Raw genomic sequence first — 23,872 nt, forward strand, 5'->3', positions numbered from 1 at the left:
AGAGAGAGAGAGAGAGAGAGAGAGAGAGAGAGAGAGAGAGAGAGAAGCATACAGGGGAAAGGAAAAAACAGGGACATCGAAGAGAGCAGCCGCTCGGGACTTGCGGGGACCAGAGCAGAGGGGCGCAGTGCCTCTGGAACCTCGGACAGCAGCTATCCCCTCCTCCCTCCTCCAGCACTGTGCTGCTCCGGTAAGAGAGAGGGATTCCCGGGCAGCAAGCTGCTGAGAAGACGGGGCGGGAACAAAAAAGGGGACTCCCAGACCAGAGCTAAATCATGCCGCTCCCCACCCCCACACCCCCATCTTTTCTCTGACACGCGGTGGATAGTAGATGAGCCCAGGGAGCGGGGTGGAGAGGGTTAACTAAACTCTATCCGTATTCAGGGCATTTCCAGTCAGAAACAAAGTATAGGACGGAGCCAGTTTTATAGCAATCCGTGCCCTCCCACCACCCCCAGCCCCCAACCTCAGAAACAAAAATCTACTTACCTGGGAATTGCTCAGATAATCCCAGTGAAAGTAGCATGAATTAACTTGGACCATTCCCTTTTCTTGGGGCTACCCGGTGTGTGTGTGTGTGTGTGTGTGTGTGTGTGTGTGTGTGGTGGGGGGGATTTGAAAGAAGAGTGGGATAGAAAGGTGTATTGGGGCTATGCGCCAGGAGTCCCCCCCCCCCATATGAGAAGCTGAAGGCGGGCGGGTAGCAAAGTAAGGGGGTGAGAGGGTGCATCCAGGAGCCGATAGCCCAGGTTCTGCCCCCCACAGGGGGCTCCGGGCACCGCCTATTCTGGGCGAGCCAGCAGCCTGGCTGAACACTTGGGGAGAATGACCAGGTGCCAAGAGGGAGACAACTGCGGGTAACGCTGCTTGTCTAGAGTGTGCGTCCCCAGTACACTGACAGCCCGCCACCTCCTCCTCTATCCCCCACCCCGCACCCCTCGCCCAGAAGCTGGGCCACTGCAGCTCCTGCTCGGGCTGAACCGGGTCGGCAGCTCCCCTCTTTCACAAACTCGGAACTTTCCCAGACTAGAGCGAACGCCTCTGGGAGATTAAAGACAGCGAGGGCTCTAGATACCAGTGCCCACCCTGCAAAACGATCGGATGGGAGTTTGGCTAAATATTTAGAACCCTCGTCGCAGGTGGGCAGCGCTAACTGGACTTGACTCCTCCCCCATTATGCTGTGTGACCTTGGGCAAGACGTATCACCTCTCTGAGCCTCAGCATGATGTGAAGCTCATTCCTACCCTACTAGGCTCAGAGAGGTGTGGGGGAAGGGAATGGGCAGTGGAGATGGGCAACAAAGTTCTGGGCTGGAAAGTACTTTGAGTTCTGAACCCCTGAGAAGCCTACGATTTGATTGTAGATCAATTTAAACTCAGTTGTCTGACCCAGTCTCATTTCCTTGCTCACTTTCTCAGGATTGGGATTTAGGAGACCTGGTTTCTGGTCCTGGCTCTGGCTTGCTGTCTGACCTTGGGCAAGTCACTTTCTCAGTCTCCTTCACTGTAACTCAACAGCAACCATTTATTAACTGCCTGCAATATACAAGTTAAGATAAAATGAGAGATTCGTGCTAAATGATCTCTAAGGTCCCTTCTGGCACCAATGTTCCAGGGTTTTAAGTCTCTGGGCACTACTACTCCCATTTTGAATGAAAGCAGATGAAGTTTTGGTGGGGCAGGGGCTAGACAGGAGAGACACATTTGCCAGGATCCCATAGGAAGGTAGGAGGCCTTGAAATTCATTAGTCCCTTGGGTTGCTCCCATGGTTTTGGCTTGAAAGTGACAGTGACCTACAACTCTCAAAGAGAAGCACAATGGGGGGGTCCTATTGGGAAGCCAACTCTCTTAGGTTGTCTCTAGGGTTCCTTGACCCTGCTTCAGCAACTTCTTTTCATGTCTTCTCTGCCTCTCATTTTTTCCTTCTGTGCTATAGGGAGGATGATTTAATTCTTTAGTTTATTCTACCACGTGGGTCTTTGAAGGACAAAGGTTCTCCCCAATAGAAATTCCTGACAGCTCTTTGTACAATGAAGACACTCAGCTTGAATCCCACTGTGACCTTCAGCTCTTTATCTCTGTCATCCTTATGGTATAGGGCTAGGGCATGGACTTTCAAGGTCCAAATATCCAAGAAAAGTGGTTCCAAGTGAACATTCAAGTTTTCTACACCAGTAGCCTTCACAGGAGCCCAAATTTTTCTGGGAGTTAGGGCAAAAGAAGGGGAAGAATCAGCTCTATCCTTGTCCTGCCTGTAAATTCCCCCTCTTCCCTGATTTCATGTATTTATAGAAATCCCATTCCTCCAGAAGTTCTGCCCAGTGCTTACACTTCAAAGAACTTTTTGCCCCTTTCTAATGCACTTATAATATAATGGGCATTAAAATTATCTGTGTTTGTGTCTAATCTCCCTATTATAGGTTCCTCATATAAGAGAGAGGAGGGAATAAGACTGTAAATATAAAACATAAGTGCCAAGCACTGTTTTAGGTGCTTTACAAATAGTATATCATTTGATTCTCACAACAATCCTTGGAGGGAGGAACTATTAATATGTCCATTTTGTGGTTAAGGAAACTGAGGCAAACTAGGGTTAAGTAACTTGCTCAGAATCACTCAGCTAGTAAATGTCTGGGGTAGGATTTGAACTCAGGTCTTCCTGATTCCAAGTCCAGTGCTTGCTTTCTATCCACTGGGCCAACTGACTGCCTCTAGGGAAGAGACCATGTCTTTTCTAAACTTTTTTTTTTATTAGCCTAGCATCCATCACAGTGGTCTATTTGAAGTTGACACTTAAGAAATGTTAATTGAATAAACAGATGAATCTGTTGCAACTTTGATGTTGAGTCAATAAGGGAACTGGGTTTTACCCTGATAGTCAAAGAGTAGTACCTTTACTTCTCTCCCTGTAAAATTGATCAAAGGACAGATGACCATTTGATTGAAATGTCAGAGAGGGGATTCTCTCACACGTATAGTTTGGACTAGTTGGCTACTGTCAGTCCCTGTTGACTCTGTCATTATGTCATTCCATGACATAACAGAAAGAGCACTAGACTTAATGTAAGAAAATCTGTGTTTGAATTCAACCACTACTATTTACTAGCAATGTGACCTTGGGTAAGTCACTTTGCCTCTAGACCTCAGCTTCCTCCTATGAAAGGGTTGAAATGGATGACCTCTATTCAGTTCTAATCTCTAATCCTGTGATCCTATGAGTTGGAGTCTAAAGGATAGAAGGATTCGTTATAACCACAAGAGAAATAGTAAAGAGGAAAGAAGGGCACTATAATAGTGACCGCTGTCCTAGGATTTGAGGGACCTGGGTCCCAGTTTATCTACTAATTCTTTGGGTGATCTTTGACAAGATCCTTCTCTTCCCTGGGTCTCAGTTTCCTCACCTGTAAAACAAGGAAGTTGGACTACATGGTTTCCAAGCTTCCTTCCAATTTTGACATTGTACAATTTTAAGGGGTAAGGAGAAAGAGAGAAATAACAGAGTTTGAAATTCAAAGTTGAGATTAAACTTTCTTCTTTACATTTCCATCCACCATGGAATAAAGGCCTCACAAAAAAAAAAAAAAAAGCTACTGTCCTGAGACTAGATATGAAGCTTCAGAATCCCAGAGAGGCGTGATCCAAGGTCACACATCAAGGTGAAGGTTAGAACTGGAAATCTGACAAAAAGCCTCAGGCATGCTAGCCTTCAGCTTATCAGGCCATCCAGGCAGGCAACACTCCCAGCACTCTCCCTAGCACCACTGCCTTGGTTGTCAAGGTCTAGAGGAAATCTGATGGGATGGAAAGTGTCCTAGAAGTAAGAAGACCTGGCTTCTACCAACCAGCTGTGACTTTAGGTAAATCAGTTCTCTCTGAGCTTCAGTCTCCATATCTTTAAAAAGAGAGGGTTAGATGAGATGATTTCTTCCAAGTCCCAACAATTCTTAACCATTATGGGGGGAGTGGGATGGGGTGGGAATGCACACCAATATTTCAGCAGAGTTCAAAGGTTCAACCTGGGCAACCTCTACAGGGCGCTGCTAGCTAATGCCGGAGAGCCTAGGAGCCACAAGCCTTGGCTGGCACAAAGAATGGACAATGACAGTCTTTGCAAAGCAAATGCCCTTGAGTACTGGACCAACTTGGTCCAGTCTTAGTCACATAGAGCAAGAAAACTTCACTCCATGTAACATCATTAAAGCTCAATGGAGGCTCAGCAATCAGTCACAAAGTCATAGGATTTGGAAAGAGAAGGTACCTTAGAGATCAGTCTAATTCAACTCCCTCTCTCTGCAGAAGAGGAAACTGTCCATATGCATTTATTAAGCACCTATACTGTGCTAAATGCTGGGGATACAAAGAAAGGCAAAAGACAGTCCTTGCCCCCAAGGAGTTCATAATCTAAAGAGGGAGACAATATGCAAACAAGTATGTACAAATAAGCTATGTACTGGATAAATAGGAAATAATTAACAGAGGGAAAGCTGTGGAATTAATTGGCAAAGACTTCATGTAGAAGGTGGGATTTTAGTTGGAACTGGAAGGAAGCCAATGAAACCAGTAGGTGGAGATAAGGAGGGAGAGCATTCCAAGCATGGGAGATAGCCAGAAAAAATGCCAGGGCTGAGAGATGGAGTGTCTTGGTTGAGTGTCTCTGACGAACAAGTCAGGAGGCTCAGGCATAAGAAGGGGCAGGGGTGAGGGGCAGTAGTGATGGGGTAGATGATGAAGGACTTTGAATGAAAACAAAGCTTCTGCTAGAACTCAGGTCTTCTGACACCTCCTTTAGTGCTCTTTGCATGATCCCACAGTGTCTTTCTTGGATCATGCAACCACATGAGGCTCACAGATTTAATGAGAAAAATCTGGATGTATTTGAGGAGAAGTATTAAAAGCAAAACAAAATTGAACAACCCTAATTCAGAGACTTTGAAGGATTCAGGCTCTCCATGCATGTTCTTTTATTCTCTCATCTTAACCAGGAGCCTTTCTGGGCTGTTGGCTTGACAGCTTGGATGGTCCCTTGAGAGGAAGTAGACAATACACAGGCACATTGGTTTCTGTTCCATTGGCATCAGGGAGTGAAGGAAAATCAATATTTGCCTAGTGTGAAAGGATGGAAAATAAATTTGAATTTGGGGCTCAGGGAAAGAACTGAGTGTGAAAAGGACGCAGGACAGCAACGTGTGCCTTGTTTGACTTCTAAAGGAGGCCTATGCACTGCTGCATTAAGTAACCCTTTGTATCTCAAAGAGCACTGAAACCAATTTTGCCTGCTATTCTCCCTAGGGCCTCAAATCCCCAATAAATTTCCATGTATTGTTTGAGGCTGACGTCTCTCTGGCTTCCAGCTCCTGGGAGAGATGGGACTTTTGAGGCATTTGCAAAATCCTGGGAGCAGATGGCCCATTGAGAGAGGCAGCATGGGACAGAGGGTATGAGCTCTAAGAAAAGGCTGCTTCCTTATCTGGGCCCCAGAGGAAAGAGAGAGAGATGTAGAAAGAAGCCTTAGAGGGTTGGGAGCATTTGTGAATAATTCTTACTGCCTTTGTTTACTTATCTGTCCATCTTTATTCTGTGCCTCTTGCTTTCCCTGTTGTTCCCTGAATCATGGAGTGTGGGAGGAGGGGCTGGGAACCCTTCTTTGGATGAATTAAAATCTTGAGCCCATGGCTGTAACCTGGCTTTAGCAGCTGCTCTGTTGGCAGGTTTTATGTATGCCATATTTGCTCATAGAATGGAGCTTTATTAGATTAGCAAATGGTTACTTGGGAAACTCTAGAATGGGGGAGGTCTTCATTTCCTTTGTGTTCTAGAGCTCTTTGGCAGCCTGGTGAAACCTATGAACCCCTTCTCATAATAGCGTTTTTCATCACAGAAAACAATACACACCAGATTACCAATGAAAGTATTGATACGGAAATACTGTAGTCAAAATGTTTTTAAAAAGCAAGTTCACTGACCTCGGGTTAAGAAATCTTGCTTTAAACAAAGGCAGATGCAGTGTTAGAAGAGGAAATGATGTTTTGTTGCAGAAGGAAGGGTTTAGGATATATAGAAAGAAAGGAAAAAGTGAATGTCTTGACTTTCAGAATCAGTACTATTTAGCACCTAAAGTAGCCATCCTTCTAGGTGAGAACTTATTGGTTCTTTAGCACCCTGGATTCATTCCTATCCTCTCAGTAAGCCAGGTTGGTAGCCTGTCCTAGAAGGACAAACAGAGACTTCTCAAACATCTCTCCTGCAACAACAAGATTCAGATTTGACCCTGAACTTCCCAAGGTCAACAGCACAGGCCATCTCTCTGCTGCTGGCTCAGAAGGCCAATGAGAATGACCTGTCCAGACTCTCTCCTTTGAAGGCTGATGAAGACTCAGTCAAGTGCAGCTCATCTGACAGGAGGGGGAGAGAGGGACGGGTCATTCCAGCTGGCTTCTGACCAACCAACCCTCCCAGCCAGAGAGAGAGACTGCCACTACCGGCCCAAATGACTCTGGCAGGAAAGTCTCTCTCCAAAGCCGTAGGTCACAGCAGGGCCAGGCTGATCTCCGCTGGCTTGGTAGCTCAGTCCATCTTTCTCTCCAATTTCTTGGCACACGGATTCTACTTTAGGGCAGCAAGCTGGTCTGAGACAGATTGCAAACTGTCTACTTCTTCTCTATTCCCTCTAACCCCGCAACCACACTGATGCAGGCCTTGGGTTATGTTCCTCTTCCCAAATTTGATCTTAGACAAAACCAGTAAGCTCTTTAGGCTTCCAAAGAATATGGTGCATGTGAGTAAATAGACTGCTCACATGTTAGCTTTAGAAAGGCTGGGTGTCTTGGTGATCATCTTGTCTAGGGGCTCTCAACCTTTTTTTGTGTCATGGACATCTTTGGACTCCCATTCTGCTCATCTTCTCCTTTTTCTCCTTTCCTCTTTCCTACCTTCTTTTCTACATTTTCATTCATTTCCTTCCTCTTTTCTCTTCCTCATCTTCCTCTTGATGTCTCTCCCACCTTGGTTATTAAAAAGGTGCTGGGTGGCTGATATAATATCAACTTAGGTCAGAGGATGTGGAATGGCTAGGGGCTGTAATCACCTTCCTGGTTATTTTATCATCAGAGCCTACTCTGCCAACTGGCTGGGGTTATTCCAACTCCTTAAAAAGAGCCAACAGCAGTGATTGCAAAGCTATAAATGCACAGTCCTCAAAGCCAACAACTCATAGGATGCTGGAAACTGCAAGATCACCTGGGGAAAGTGGAAGAAGGAAGAGAGGAGAGTGAGGAATAGGACTGTGGTAGAAGTCCCAGGGCCTACTCTCAAGGTTAGTCTTTGGCTGTCTTGACCCATAAACATTTCTTTTATCTAGAGATCTCAAAAAAATCCTAAGAACTGGTTTTGCCAAGAGGCTCAGAGAGATAAGTTCACTCGGTGAAGAACATCCTATTTTTGCATATCCACCAGTGTCCTCTACATTTCCTTTCCCTATCCAATTTTCTTTTTTTAAAAATTAATTAATTTATTTTTAGTTTTCAACATTCACTACCATAAGCTTTTGAGTTTAAAATTTTCTCCCCTTTCCTCTCTGCCTCTCTCCCCAAGATGGCATGCAATCTGATATAGGCTCTACATTTACATTCCTATTAAACATATTTTCACATTAGTGATGTTGTAAGAATTAGAACCAATAGGTGGAACCACAAGAAAGAAGAAACAAAACAAAACAGAAGAAAAAAAAGAGCAAATAATATACTTTGATCTGTATTCAGACTCCATAGTTCTTTCTCTGAATGTGGTTAGCATTTTCCATCATGAGACTTTTGGAGATATCTTAGATCCTTTCATTGCTGAGAAGAGTTAAGTCTATCAAAGTCAGTTATCTCACAATGTGGCTGTTACTGTGTACAATGTTCTGCTCACTTCATTCAGCATCAGTCTATACAAGTCTTTCCAGGTTTTTCTAAAGTCTGCTTGCTCATCATTTCCTACAGCGCAATAGTATTCCATTACATTCATATACCACAACTTGTTCAGCCATTCATTCCCCAACTGATGGGTATCCCCTCAACTTCTAATTCTTTGCCACCACAGAAAGAGCTGCCATAAATATTTTTATACATGTATGTCCTTTTCCCGTTTTTATGATCTCTTTGGGATACAGCTCTATAAGGGGTATTACTGGGTGCATACTGGGTAAGCACATTTTTATAGCCCTTTGGGCATAGTTCCAAATTGCTTTCCAAAATGGTTGGATCAGTTCACAACTCCACCAACAATGGATTAGTGTTCTAATTTTCCCACATCTTCTCCAATATTTGTCATTTTCCTATTTTGTCATGTTAGCCAATCTGATAGGTGTAATGTCCTACCCAAGTTTCTTAAAGAGAGTATTGGGTATCGGGCAGAACACTGGACTGGGATTCTGGAGACCTCAGTCCTAGTTGAATTTGTAACTTTGACTCTTAGGTCTTGTTCTCTAACCAGTCTCTTATCTCCAGTGAGAGAATAGAATTTCCCTTTAGAGAAGAGAGTTCTACTTGCCCATTTTTGGTGGAGTGAGTCAATTTATTAAAAACTTACTATGTACCAAGCACCAAGAATACAAATACAAGCAGAAATACTATCCCTGCCCTCAAGGAGCTTATATTCTAATGGAGAAAGATAACATATAAAAAGAAGTTGAAAACGGGTGGGAAGAAGGAGAAGGTACTTGTGTTGTGCAATGGGGAAGAGAGTCCAGAGGCAGTAGTGGAGACAGCCTGGAGACAAATGAAGACATGGATAGCCCAGGCACAGAAACAGGAGAACGGAAAATATAGCTTTTGGAGAGCCCTGTCAGGGACTTGGGAGAGAGGATACCTAATGGTTCTATCACTAATTTATTGTGTGACCTTAAGGAAGGCACTCAAGCTTTATGGAGCTCAATTTCCTCATCTGTAAAATGATAATGATAATGATAGCTATACTGCCTATTTGTTAGGTTACTTACTAACTTTGTTTAGGTTTATTAGGTTACTCACTAACTTACTAAATTTACTAACATTTGAAGCTTTCCAAAAGTAGAATGAACTTGGGGCAAGAATGGACTCCCCATCACAAGTGATGACCACTTGTGTATAACATAGAGAGAACTCTTATTCAGGTACAAGTAGCCACTGAATCTCTTCCAACTCTTAGGTTCTATGATTCTGTAATGTTTCATGTAATTGCTGTGAAGATCCAAGAAGATGATGTATAAAGCACTATAATGTAATATGATAGGCAGAATGACAGAGTGGATACAATGTTAGAAATGGAGTCAGGAAGACCTGGGTTGGAATTCTACCTCAAACACTTCCTAATTGCTTAACCTTAGTTGGGTTAGGCCTTAGTTTGTTCATCTGTAAAATGAGAAGGTTGGACGGGATTGCCTCTAAGGTCCCTTTCACCTCTAAATCTATAATCCTATTAGCCTATAATTCTATGAAGAGCTATGTTCAAATACCACCTCTGACATCTTCTAGCTCCATAACTGTGGGCAAGCTACTTAACTTCTGAACCTCACAAAACCCTCTGAGACTATAAGTTATAGATGAGTAGTGGTCTGCATTAATGGAGAGAGTTCTAAGAACATGGTAATAGGTCCTTGACGCACCAATGCAATGTAATATAACCCATAAAGGATTATAGAAACATGAACTGCTGTGTATTTGTTTTAAATCTAGACCTGTGATTTCATTTGTGTTGGCAATTCAGTCAGGAAATTCATCCATGAATGCAGATGAATAATTGTTCTGCAAATTACAATCTTAGGAAGTTGTCTGGAACCTTAAGGGATAGGGAACTTTCTGGTGGAATGTGATTATTCTTTTCATTCCCTGCCATCTTTGAAAGAAGACTTAGGAGAGGCATGATAACTATCTTTAAGTATCTGAAGTGCTGCTATATGGAAGAAGGATTAGGCATGTTCTGCTTGGCCCCTGGCACATAGTAGGTGCTTACTAAAGATTTGGTTGATGATGCCCAAGAAGGCAATTGCAGACTTCACGAAAGGAAAAGCTCCCTAACAATTAGAGCTACCTGAAGTTATAACTGGAACCTCAGTTACTTTGCCAGAGTCACAAATGCAGTTAGTGTTGGAAGCAGAACTTGAACTCATTCCTTCCTGGCTCCAAGGCTGGTTCCCCATCCTCCATGTCTCACTGGCTTTCTAATTTGTTGTTATCATTATGAAAGTCCCTTCCAAATTTGGTCCTTTGTGATTCTTGGGGAAGTGAAATGAAGAGTAATCAGGCTTGAAGAGCCTTTCTAAGTTCTAAGTAATCTAAGTTCTAAGTAATTCTAAGTAATTCTAGTAGTTCTAAGTAATTCTAAGTAGTTCTAAGTAATTCTAAGTAATCAGTTGAAGAGCCTTTCTAAGGCTCTGAAATTCTTCAGCCACCCTTAGCAGGAGTCCTAGCTTTAATTAAAGTTGAGAAGCACTTTGGAAAGCCCAAGCAGTCATTGTTTTAGATTGGGCTATCCCAACCTAATTCAAGTGATGGGTTTGTTGGTTTGAAGGAGATTCCAATGTTGTTTTTTTTTTAACCACTGGAGTAAAAGAATGATGTTGAAGGTAGTAATGGAGAGGATGATGATGATGGTGGTGATGGTGATGATGGTGATGATGGTGATAATGAGGACTATAGTAGTGATAATGGTGTTGATGGTAGTGGTGACAGTCATTGTGATGATAGTGGTGGTGATGAAGACAATGGCAACTTTATTTGCCTAGCCCTTTGAGGTTCCCAAAGTAATTCATATCCATGATCTTACTGGATACTCATCACAATATTCTAAAGTATCTAGTCTAAGTGTTTTTAATGCCAATATATTAAAGTAGCTAGTTACTCTTTTTAAAAATGGACAACTAAGACTCACAGACAGAGGAAGTGAGGTCATACTCATGTATCTAGTGGAAAAACCAGAATATGAACTCACCTCTACTGATTCTAGGTTCAAAGTTTGTGGGCCCCATCTTCATTTTTACCCACTTCTTTGTGTGGCAAATTTTAGAATTGCAAGATTTTAGAGAAGTAAACAACTTCAAAGATCATCTAATCCAACTCCATTATTTCATGGGTGATGAAATTGAGCCCTCAAGAGGGGAAAGTGACTTGTCTAAAATTACATAGGCAGAGAGTGGAAGAACCAGGATTCAAAACCAATTGTATTGTCTCTATACCCAGGGATCTTTCTGCTATCCCATACTGTCTGTGAGCATGATGTGGTGGGATTATGTTCTCAATCCTATTAACTCCTACAGAAGAAGACAGAGAATAGGAAAGGTGAAAGTAGTACCTGAGAGAGATCATCTTTTCTTCTATTCTCTCTCTCTTTTTCTAATCTCATTCCATGGGCAGTGTGGGGAATGAGGGCAGAAAGTTGAAGAGCAAATTATTAAGGCAGTCCTCAGACAAAGGTCCTTACAATTTTGTGGTGCTTAGGGCCTCTGGCCAGTAAATGTCAGGCACCAAGAAGTTCTGTGATTAGAAGGGACTTCAAGAGATCATGTGATCTAGCCCCCTTTGTTGTGAAAGGGGCTATCTTTGATGAAATTTGGTGAGAACTATTCTTGCATATGGGGAATAGGGAACTTTCTGGTGGAATGTGATTATTCTTTTCATTTCCTGCCATCTTTGGAAGAAGTCTCAGGAGAGGCATGATAACTATCTTCAAGTATCTGAAGTGCTGCTATACGGAAGAAGGATTAGGCATGTTCTGCTTGGCCCCTGGCGTATAGTAGGTACTTAATAAAGACTTGGTTGATGATGCCCAAGAAGGCAACTGCAGACTTCTCGAAAGGAAAAACTTCCTAACAATTAGAACTACCTGAAATTATAATGAGCTGCTCCAGGAGGTCCTGAGGTCCACCTTCACTGGTGGTCTTCAAGTAAAAACTACTTGGAGATGGAGAAGGAGTTCCTGCTTGGGTGTTGAATGGATAAGATAGCCTCTGAGTTTGTTCCAACTTCCAACTTTTCAACTCAGCGATTCCAGAATTCAGTGATCTAATTAGATAAGAGATTAGAAGGGATATGGATAAAGCTTCAACAGATCACCAGCAATCAAGAGACTCTGACTGGCTTCTATAGAACTTGGGATTGTAAATCAACAAATTAGCTCAGTGCAGAATATCCATGTGGATGAATCCCGAATCAGCAGGTACAGTTCAGAGCCAACCACTGCCATCTATTTTTCATAGTCAGACTGGAAGGCGTGGGCACCCAGCCTAAAGAGTATCTTGGAGGCCAAACAAGGCCTGGAGAATTGAAGAGATTAGATTATCTAAGAAGTGGAGGCACTGTCAGTCTGGGACTGGGTAATTTTCTTTCCAAGTCACTTCTAATAGCCTTATCTTGGTATATTTTCCCCTCAAACTGACATTCTCTTTTCCCTGGTAAGATAAACATTCTTGCTTAAACCCAAGATAGCTTGGATGTGGTCGGGAAAGGAGGGAGTGATCACCAGATCTAGGTGCCCGCATACAGCAGTAAGAGGAAGGAGGAGGAGGAAAAGTAATTAAGGATTTGGGGTGACAGATCTCTGGATCCAGGGGACAGGTAGTCTCAAGGACAAAGAAGGTCATGGGGGCTCACTCAAGAGCTAGAGACCAGTGCAGATTTAGACAGTGGTAAAGAAGAATGTCTCTGGACTAAGAGCAAGGTTTCTAAGATGATTTCCAAGGAGGAATTAGAATCCTTAGGGAAATGGGGAAAATCATCAAGGCTTAAGACACAGGGCTGGATCTCCCTTGCCACTTCCCAAGCTGGTCTGCACCCAAACCACTCATCACATTTTTTAAAAGGTTCCAAGGATGGCACATTTCCCAGCATCCCCTGAACAAGTCTCTCCTCCTAGTGGGCCTTCCATTCTGAGGAAGTTCTAAGAAATTCATCCTTTCATCTAACCATCTTGATGCATTTAGAACCTCCCAGAGCCTCACTGTCACAGACATTTCAGACTTAGGTAGGGCTTGACTCTTCTTACTGGAGAGGTAGGAAGGAGACAATCTCTGCAGAGAAATAGGGTCCATACATGGAACCCAGCCCCATCAACATAAATGGGATCTTCATTCCAGTAGCTCGACAGCAGGGAGCTGGACAAGATGACCTTTATAGATCCATCCCAGCTCTGGGTTCCTGCTGGAGTCGGGAAGACCCTTGGCTCTGCTGGAAACCGATGAGAGGAGGAGGGATGAAAGGAGAGCCTGAAGTGCTGGAAAGTCAAATGATCCACGATGCAGCAGCAGCTTGTTTTCCATGACCTTGGCCTCCTTTAAGCAAACTGCCTGTTAGTGATTAATTCAGGCCTTTTGTTCTTTCCCAGGAAGGTACCCACTGAGGAGACACTGAGCAGGAGACATCAAAGGACTGAGAATTTATCAGCCTTGCCTTGCTGCTCTTTGGAGGCAGCCTGGGCAGGGGGAGGAGAGCTTGCTCCTTCCTACCTGTGGCACCTCCTTCTGTCAGATCCAGAGTTGTTTAAGGGAGAGAAGAGTATGACCTCATCGGCATCAACTCAGAGCCCTGGGGAGATTCCTCCTAACCTCTCCACCTGTTGCCTAATGTGGGAAATTTTTATTAACAATGGATAAATTCTTCCATCCCACTATCAGAGATAACTGGCTCTTGACTTTCCCTAACTGTCACTGGCAGTGAGTGACTGAGTCTCATTTTCCTCATCTGAAAAATGGGAATAATATTTGTATTGCCAGGTTGTCTGTGGAAAGAATTTTATAAGCCTTAAAGAATTATGTGATTATGAATTATTACGATCATTGCTAGTCCCTATATGAGAGCCTCTGTTTCTTCATCTGAAAGAGGAGAAAGCTGGACCAGATCAGGGGTTTTTAGCCTTTTTTGTGTGATATAGAAGCAATCTGGTGACACCTATGGACCCTTTCCCAGAACAATGTTTTTAAATGCATAAAATAAAATACACAGGCTTGCAAAGGAAACCAACTATATTGAAATAAAGATGCAGTTTTTTTTCTGAACCATCCAACTTCTCAAATGTCCTAAGACCTATCCATAGACACCTTGAGGGTGGCCTTGACCTATATGGACTCCAGGTTAAGAATTCCCAGACTAAATGATCTCTATGGCTTTAATATTCTTTGATGATATAATTCCGTGATTAGGCCCAAACCTCAGCGTGTCTCTGGGAGTAGTACCAGAGTGACTAAGAGCTAAACAGAGGTTTAAATGACAAAGTTCTTTTCTTGAGAGCAGGATTGGAGAGAGTGAGAGAGAGCAGACAGAGCTAATACTTAGAAGGGAAGGAGGGAGGGAAGAAAGGAAGGATGGAGGAAAGGAAGGAAGGAAGAAGGAAAGAAAGAGGGAAGGACCCTACTCAGCTTGGCTCCTTTCCCAGAAAACGATGGGAGCCATATAATAGAAACAAGGGACACAGCTCCCAAGAGCAACCCAGTGGTAGAATCCCTGTGATTTAGAGTGATAGGGTTAGCTTATCTCTCCTCTCTCCTAAGTCATCCCCCTCTCCATGCCTGAGTTTCATGTACTCAGCAGCATCCCCACAGTAGGGGAGGAGAGCAAAATCCTAGCCTAGAATTTTGGAGACCTAGCTCTGGACTTGGCTTTGCCTCTATAAAGTATGTAAAGTATCATCAAGGCAGATACTGATTCTCAGAATGACCTTGGGCCAATCTTAACTTCTCTGAGCCTCAGTTTACTCCTTTGTAAAATTAAGGAGTTGGACTAAATCCAGCTGGTTACAGAACATTTTTATAATTGGAATGGTGATATAATCCCAAAATTCTTCTCCTGGAGGATCTGAGTCAATGAACCCCCCTGGGGATAAAGGAGAATCAAGAGAAATTTAGAGCAAAATAAAAGGTTAAATCGGTTTTTCTATCCCAAAACAGCTGCACACAAAATCCATTGTTGATATATACATAATTCCATGTTGGTTATTTTTAAAGGTAAAAATATCCCAGCGCAGGCATTTTCTCAGAGGACTTGAGGTCATAGAGAGAGTGCAGAATTTGGAGTTCCAGAACTTGAATTTGAATTTTACTCATTTCTTCTCTTTAAGCCCATTTCTCTGCTCTGTAAAATGAGGGAGTCAGGGGGCAGTTAGGTGACTCAGAGCATAGATTACCAGTCCTGGAGTCAGGAGCACCTGTGCTCAAATGCAGCCTTAGACACTTACTAGCTGTATGACCCTAGGCAAGTCACTTAATCCTGATTGCCTCAAAAAAATGTGAGGGAGTCAGATCCCTTCCAACCCTAAGGCCTGTGATTCAGGGAAGAAGCCCTATTCACCCTTGCATGAAACAGCCTAGAAAATGGAAGTCTAGACGACATCAAGAGTCCCTTTCATTGTTAACATCCATGAAACCTGGGTATAAGTCCAGTTCTGCCACTTATTAGCTGTGTGACCTTGGTCAAGTCACCTCCCCTTCTCTAGGCCTCAGTTTCCTTATCTGTAAAATGAAGTGGGGCAAACCAAGATGATCCATTCTACCTCTAACATTCTATAAATTTACTCTGGTGCTTAAAGGGAGACCAAAACTATTGACCTCCCAGTGGTCATCTTGGGGTGATGCCTGGGGCCCAGGATTTGACTAATTTTCTTTCAATACCATTGGGGAATGAGAAGTGAGCACTTCTGCTCTCTCCTAGGATTACTGAAGTTGGAGGAGCCACAGTGCCCGAGAAATCAGAATTAGGCACTAAAGAGAGGACCTGGAGAAGGAAAAGAAACCTCAAGAAGTAGTTTAGTTTATTGGTCAAAAGAACCTTTGCCTCTCTGAAGTGGTGGGACAAGTGGCAGCCTGAAACCTGTAGGCGTAGGCAGGCATAAGTGTCCTATTACAGTGGGTGAGAAGGTACTGGATTTGGAATCAGAGGACCTGAGTTTTGAGTCCCAGTTCAGTTATATCCTATTTGTATGATCTTGGAAAAATAGCTTTCCCTTTCTGGCTCTCAATGCCATCATCTATAAAATGGGGATTTGGACTGGATTAGAGATTCTTAACCTAGGGTCCATGAACATCTAAGGAAGGTGGTCTATAAATAAGATGAGGGAAAATGACAACTCTAATTTTATTAACTTCTAGGTTTTTCCTTTCCTTCCTTCCTCTCTCCCTTCCTCCCTTCCTTCTTTCCTTCCTCCCTCTCTTCCTCCCTTCTTTTCTTCTTCTCTTCCTTCTCTCCCTCCTTCTTTCCTCCCTCCTTTCCATCCCTCTTTTCTTCCTTCCTTCTTTTCTCCCTTCCTTCCTTCTCTTCCTCCGTCTGTCCCTCCTTTCCTCCCTCCTTCCTTCTTTCTTTCTTTCTTTCCTTCCTTCTCTACATACTTCCTTCATTCTTTCCTTCCTTCTTTCCTTAGTTCCATCCTTCCTTCCTTCTTTCCTTTTTTCCTCACACAGACATATTTGTTGTGAGAAGAATTTATGGATCTCAGCAACATTTATTGAGCATCTCCTACGTGCAATGCAGTCCCAGGTCCCCTTCCAGGCTACTTTCCTGCCTGGGATTGACCCCACTTCTCAACTTATTTTTACAGATAACTGATATATCCTTAGCTCAATGAATAAAATGGGACAGGACACTGGGAGTTATTCAGAAAACCTGACTTAAAGTCCCACATGTGTCACTTACTGCCCTTGTGGCTTCAGAAGAGACATTTAACTTGACTAGACCCTAGTTTCCTCATCTAGCAAAATGGAGAGGTTGGCTTGGATGATCTTAGGTCCCTTCCATCTTTACTAGTCTATGATTCTGTGATCATTTCTAACTTCCTGTCTGAAGAAAGAACCCCAATTATGAGACACTTTTATGACATCCCCCATCCAGCCTCTTTGTGAAGTCTTTCAGTGATTGGGAGCTCCATCCATTCTTGGACTGCTGCTAATTATTAGAAAATATCTTATTAGAGTCAGTTGAAATCCCCTTCCCTCGAACTTCTACTAGTCTTCTAAAGTCTTACAGCATGAATCAAAAACCCTTTTCCATATGATAGTCCTTTAAGTAATTGAAAGGCAGCATTGCCTGGTGGATAGTGTGCTGGTAGAGTCAATGAGACACAGATCACTGACACTGGAAGACTGTGACACTTGTGTAACTCAGACTGCTCTGGTCATGCCCAATTCATGTAACGGGGAGGTTCACTTACTAACTTGGATCAAAGCGGATCTTTTAACTCCCTTGAACCTGAGTTTCCTCATCCATTTTTATTTTGGGCTGGACTTGTGATTTGCTGGGGATAGGGAGCTCTCCAAACAGAACTCCCTCTACCAATGTAAATGATCACCTACCCTGTGACTTTATGGTCGTAGTCTTTGAGAGCTAATTGGCTGGGGCATAGAGAAGTACTGAGTGACTTGCCCAGGGTCACAGAGCCAGTGTGTGTCCAAATAGGACATGAACTCAGTTCCTCCTATCAGCTACAACATGCTGCCTGTCACTTCCTCATCCACAAAATGGGAATCGTAATACTTGCAGATCATCTCTTAAGGTTGTTGTGAGGCTCAAATCAGATCATGTAGAGAAAAAAGTGCTCTAGAAACTTGAAATCACAGTATAAATATCAGATACTGTCACATGAAAACAGCATTTATGACACTCCCCTAAGTCTCCTTTCCAGGTTAAATATCACCAGGTCCTCTACCTTCTGTCAAATAACATCATTTCCAGACTCCTCACCCACCTCCATTTTGGCTTCTGGCCATGTTTCAATTTATCAGTGTCTCTCTTAGAGTGAACACAAGGCTTCAGATGGAGTCTTGAAGCCTAGAGATCCCTCAAGAGTAGGAAGGACATTCTGTGACTAATCGATGTCTTGTCTATTTTGCAGGTCTTGGTCTACAAGGAGTACTCACCCATCCCTGAAATATCCAGGAAATTCAGTTGGTGGTGGTAAGTTGTTAAAACTTTTCTTCCTCCTCCGTCCCTGGAAATAGAATTGTTTCTTTCTTAGAATTGCTGTTCCCCATTTATAGCCTAACCTTCTCCCATCTATTTAGCCAACTTATGCCTTCCCCCCATAGAATTCAGCCCAAAGCTCCCCTTGTCCAAGAAGCTTCCCAATTCACTGTGCCTAGAACTGGCTCCTCCTTTATTTCGAGTCTCCTTCGTGCTGATATACTCAGATGCCACTAGATTCTTTTGTAACCACTTAAGTGTTATTAAGCCTTTGGGGAAACTGTGGTATAGTGAAAAGAATATCAGAGGATTTCAAGTCAAAGGGTCTGGGTTCAAGTCACCTACTTAGTTTCCTCATCTATAACATTTTATTATATACTATGCAATATATACTGTATTATTATTATATTTTATTATAACCCTTCATTAAGGTATTGGACTCAACGACCTCTAAGATTTATGATTCTTTGAGTAGGGACGTATGCCATCTCCATTCCTTCATCATCTGGGAATTATGGAACGGCAGGGTATAGCAGAAAAAGCACTGACTTTATATTCAAAGGATCTAGGTTAAAATTCCACTTTTGTTACTGCTTGTGTGGCTTTAGGTAAGTCACTTAAAACCTCTGGGCTTGTTTCCTCATCTGTAAAGAGAAGAGCAGTTAACACGGCATAGTCGAAAGAAATTTGGCTCCACAGTCAAAGGCCCTAGGTTCTAATTCTGCCTTTGATGCTTACTACCCGTGGGACCTTGGATAAACATTTTGAACCTCCCTGAGCCTCGATTTCCTCGTGTGTGAAATGAAGAACTTGGGCTAGGTGACTTCTGAGGCCCCTCCAGCTCGAAATCTACGAATTTATGTATGACCCCTTTCCAAGAGTTCCTACAATCTCCTGGTATCTTACATGGCGGTTTAGATGTTCAATGCTTATTATGCAAGTGGACTGAACTGAACATAGACCGCCCAGCGTGGGTAGTTATTGCCTAATTCCTTCCTTAATTATTACTCCTTTCCTTTCTTCCTTTCCCCCTGAGCCACTGCTACCCTATCCCCTCTCTCTCATCATCTTCCTCAAGTGAAGATGTCCTTTTCACCATCAGCTTTGCCTTGGGCACTCAGTCTGCCTTCTAGAGATGTAAGCAAAATGTCATCTTGGTGCAATTAATTGTGTGATCATGGACAAGCTATTTATAATACCCATAATATCTGCCCCACAGAGTAGAGAATCAGTTTTGATTTTGAGAATCAATCAGGTTTTGAGAATCAACTATGTAGCACAGCGGATAGAACACTGACCTCGAGTCAGGAAGACTTGGGCAAATCACTTAACCTCTGTTTGTCTCAGTTTCCTTGTCTGTAAAATGAGGATAATGACCTTCCAGGGCTATTTGGAGGATCAAATGAAATAATATTTATAAAGTATTTTGTAAACTTTAAAACACTATGTAAATGTAAGATACTGTTACTTAAGAGCAACTCCCAGATTTGGGACGAGGCTTGCACTTTCAACTGTATCTGTGCCAGTGGGTCAAGTAAAAGACCAAACCACCTCTGACCCTCAGATCTATTTCTGTCAGTCAGCATAGCCTCTGTGAGCCTAGAAAAACGGCTTTATCTCTGGGTCTAAGCTTTCCCATCTCTAGGAAGAGGAGAATCAAAACAGACTAATTGATAATAGAAGCGAAAAATGCGCTTATCTATCAACCTCAGTAAAAACACAGTACTTTGTGTATAGTGGATGCTAGATAAATGTTTGTTGGATTGACAGAGGCACGACAGCTGAACAGAAAGGGGGGTGCACCTGGAAGTGAGGGGAGGTTGAACAGAGAGAGAGATGAATGTGGGAGGTTCTCTTAAAATAGGAGAAGGATATGACTTGTCAGAAAAGAAAGGAGAGAACACAGGTCAGAGAATAGTGTGCCTGATCGCCCAAGAATGAAGCAGGGGCAGTTCGTGACAACCAGGTTTTTTTGCAGAGAGCAGAGAGTCTTAGCCAGGCTGGAACAAATGAGGACAGTTAAATAAAAGAGGTTTGTTTGTTGGGAGAGAGAAGCAAGTTGCAAATACAAAACTTCTTCAAAATGTTTTTTCTATAGTAAAAGGTATCTTAAGCCCTCAGCTCCAGCCCTCCAGGTGTGGAAATTATTATACCTGGATGGAGATGTAGGTGACAGACTGTAAGCTCCATTCCTATAGATTATAGGATGTCAAACCTTGGAGATTATTTTGCCCAATTCATTTTTTAAAATAAATTTTATTGATTTTTTTTGTTTTTATATTCACTGTATTTCCCAGTGTACGCATCCCTTTCCGCCTCCCAAAGGGCTATCCTTTGTAAAAATAATTTTTAAAAGGAGGGGAAAAAATTCAGCATAACTAAGCAATATATCAAAAAAAGTCTAACACTATGTTCATTGTTCCCCAACCATAGCCTACTACCTCTGCAATGAATGGGAAGAGATGCCTGCTCAAATCCCTTCTTTGAGGTCAAGTTTGGTCATTATATCTTCTCGGCATTCACTTTGGATTGTTGCATTGCCCTTGTTTTTTAAGGGGAGATCTTCCATTTACATTGTTGTAGTTATTGTGTAGGCTGTTTTCCTAGTTCTGCCTATTTCACTTTGCATCAATTCATATACATCTTCTCATGCTTCTCTGATGTTATCATATCAATTGTTTGTTACAGCACAGTAATATTCCATTACATTCATGTACCACAAATTTTTTAGCCATTCCTCAGTCAATGGGCATCTATTTTGTATTTGATAATACAATAAGTATCATTATATATATTTTATATATTTGGGATCTTCATGTTTGTCATTGACCCCATAGGGTATAGGCAGAGCAATAGAATCTCTGGGTTAAAGAGGATGGACATTTTTGTCACCTCCTTTGCCCCATCTTCCAAACTGGGCCACGGAACACCACTCCTGGGAAGAGCTAAACCAGTGGGCTCTGTATTGCCTGGGGCCATGCATCCTTATCTTCACCTCAGCCATTTTCTGCCCTGCCTTCTCTCTCTCCTCAATATACCCTCTTCTGCTTTTCCATCCCTTGCCCTACGAATTGTATCCAAATCACACTAGTATTACCTCTGGAAAGGTCATGTCAGTGGATTGTCCCATTAATCCATTCACAGTTTCTGTGATTTCCTAGACCATAAATGCCTTGGCTATCATGCCCCTATATTTATTGTTCTTTCCATTAGAATGTAAGGTCCTTGAGGGCAGATACTATCTCAGTTTTGTTGGGCACCTTTGTTGTTCAGCCATTCAGTTGTGTCTGACTCTTCATGATTCCATGGACACCAGTACTGTCCACAGGGTCTTCTTAGCAAAGATACTGCACATTTTCCCCTCCGATGAATTAAGGTAAATGGGGGTTAAATGACTTGCCTGGGGTCACAGAGCTAGTAAATGTCTGAGGTCAGATTTGAACTCAGGACTTCCTGACTCTAGGCCCAGCACTCTATCCACTGAGCCACATAGCTGCTCCTGTTGGGCACATAGTTAATACTTAATAAGTACTTTTCATTCATTCATAATTTGAAATTGCTTTCCAGAATGGACCAATGGACCAATTCACAGCTCTACCAACAATGTTTTAGTTTACTTGTCTGTCTACAACCTCACCAATATTGACTATTCCAATTTTTTATCATCTTTGACAGTTTTCTGGGTATGAGGTAAAATCTCTTATTAACTCATTTTATGTATGCAGAAACAGAAAGTTAGGAAACAGAAATACTTGCTCAAGGTCACACAATTTGTCAGCAACAGAACTGCTCCTAGCACTCATTCCTCTTGCTTCCCAGGCCAGTGTTCTTCCCACTACACTCCCCCACCCATTTGAATCCTCTAGCATCAACTTAGGTGATAGAAAAAGCCACCATGGAGGCAGGATGTTACAGTGAAGAGGATGACCAATTTGGAGTCAAAGGACCTAGATTCAAATCCTGGGTAACTCACCACCTCTATGAGCCTCAGTTTCTTCATCTGTAAAATGGAGTTGAACTAGAAAATTTCTAAAGCTCCTTCCAGTTCTAAATCTATGATCCTCTTAAAATTTCTTACAAAATCTTAAAATAACAACAAATGTGCGTAGAGCTTATCCTTTTCCCAGTAGCCTATATATTTCCAAACATTCCTCCATGAGCCCCCTCCCCTAGATCCACCCACAAGGGAGGTGTTCAAGAATGCCTGGCCAATTTGGAATTTTCCATTGGAATTTTACCTCTACCCATATGTTTCCCATCCTCCAGCATGTTGGCATTTTGAGGACAGGGTTTTCAGTGCGTTCTCCCAATCACCATCTCTCTTTCACTTCATTCCTCCCCCTACCAGTCCAGAAAAGAGGGAGCCACTGCTGTTTGGGGAACATAATTGCACCCTAGGGAACCACATGGCCCATTTTAGCTTCCCAGAGACCCAGAGCTGTCAGTAGCAAGGTAGGTAATGGCCATCTCCTCACAGGGCAGGCACAGCACTTCCTCATCCAGAGACAGGATTGTTGCCACTGGGGATGGAAGAGCTGGGCCAGTCTAGTCTGGGAGGATTCCTGCATCCTTCTGAGGTTAGATTAGATGACCTTTAAGGAGCGTTCCTATACTAAGGTTCCATGAATCCCTGACTTGAGTGGTGTCATTTGTCTCCAGGACCTTACCATCCTGCCCCCTGAAATGCTCTGCTCTCCCCAACCTGATACCAGCATCTTTAGTCTCTTTCACTCTCTCCTCCCTTCTCTACCAAAAACTGCTTTTGGATTACTGTTGGAAAGGACCTGATAAACTTTTTCATGAAAGGTGTTAATGACTGATGCACTTTAATGTACAGTAGATGGTTACATTTACACATATTTATTGATAACTTTTGTTTTTAACATTACTTGGATTTCTCATTATATCCCTCTTCTTGCACCTTCTGGAGAGTCATCCCTTATGCTAAAGAGAAAAAAGAGAAAAACTGGTTCAGCAAAACTAATGAATGTATTGAGAAATCTGATGTTCTATCTATATAATCTAATTATTATTAATCATTATTATTAAATGCATTGTTTTGTTATTATTAATAATAACAATTATTAATCATTACATGTAATTATTATTACATATAATGTCACACTTTTTCAATCTTGCTTAGTCCTATGTCCCAATACCCATAGTCTTCTATCTCTGCGAAGAAGATAGGGAGGTACCTTCTCAGATTTCTTCTTTGGGGGCCAAGTTTGGTTGGAGAGTTGCATTTTAAGAGGGATTCCTGAAACTCTAACGATAGAATTTCAGGCTTGAATGATAAATTGGCAGGGCAGGCCTCAACCAGTGCAAAATCACAAAACCCCAAAGTATTAGAGGTAGAAGCGCCTTCATCTCATCCAATGCCCTGATTTCACAGATAAGGAAACAGATACTTAGAGAGGGAACATTTCTTTCCCCATGTCACACAGTGATGCTTAAATCCTCCCTTTCCTTCGCTCTCCCATGAAGCCCAGGGACTTGCCTGGAAAGCTAGGCTGGGTTGGGCTGGGCTGGATGCTTCCAGGCACATGGCCCAATGAAGGCATGAATGGCTGCTTGAGAGGGGCCGCTACCTGTCTCAGCAGGCCAGCTCTCCCCTCCATGAGTGCCCTGAAAGTCCATCCTTGGAATGCTCATCCTGGCACGGCATGAGAGATCCCACTCCCCGTTCCAAAATCAGGTCTTCTATCTAATGGAGATCAAAGAGTGTTCATAAAGGGGAAAGGTGTGAGGACAGCTCTAGATAAGGACCTTGAATGGTCCTTTAGAAATTCTTTAGATTTCCTGCTCCCAGAACTCTGATTTCTCCTTTCTCCATCCTATCATGTGGTCCTCCAGGCCATAGAGCCTGAGTTCTGGGCTTCTCTGTCTCAGTTTCCTCATATGCTGAATGAGTGCAATACCGGTTTTTCCTGCCTTGTAGGGAGAGCACTGATCTGGGAATGAGGTTTCCTGAATT

The 23,872-nt window shown here is 42.8% G+C and overlaps 1 protein-coding gene across 3 annotated transcripts in view; it reads left to right on the top strand.

Annotated features, from left to right (window-relative positions):
- SYT2 (synaptotagmin 2) overlaps nucleotides 1-23,872 on the top strand; it is a 177,697-nt gene that overhangs the window by 103,155 nt on the left and 50,670 nt on the right. For 2 of the 3 annotated variants that reach the window (XM_027843473.1, XM_027843474.1), the window contains exon 2: nucleotides 17,828-17,889. The gene's annotated coding sequence lies outside the window, so the exon portion shown is untranslated. Of the gene's footprint in view, nucleotides 1-7,236; nucleotides 7,314-17,827; nucleotides 17,890-23,872 lie in introns of those variants that run through there. The other variant, XM_027843475.1, reaches the window with a different exon arrangement.

The sequence above is a fragment of the Vombatus ursinus genome, unplaced genomic scaffold (assembly GCF_900497805.2).
Source record: "Vombatus ursinus unplaced genomic scaffold, bare-nosed wombat genome assembly UNPS02014909.1, whole genome shotgun sequence".
Lineage (NCBI taxonomy): Eukaryota > Metazoa > Chordata > Mammalia > Diprotodontia > Vombatidae > Vombatus > Vombatus ursinus.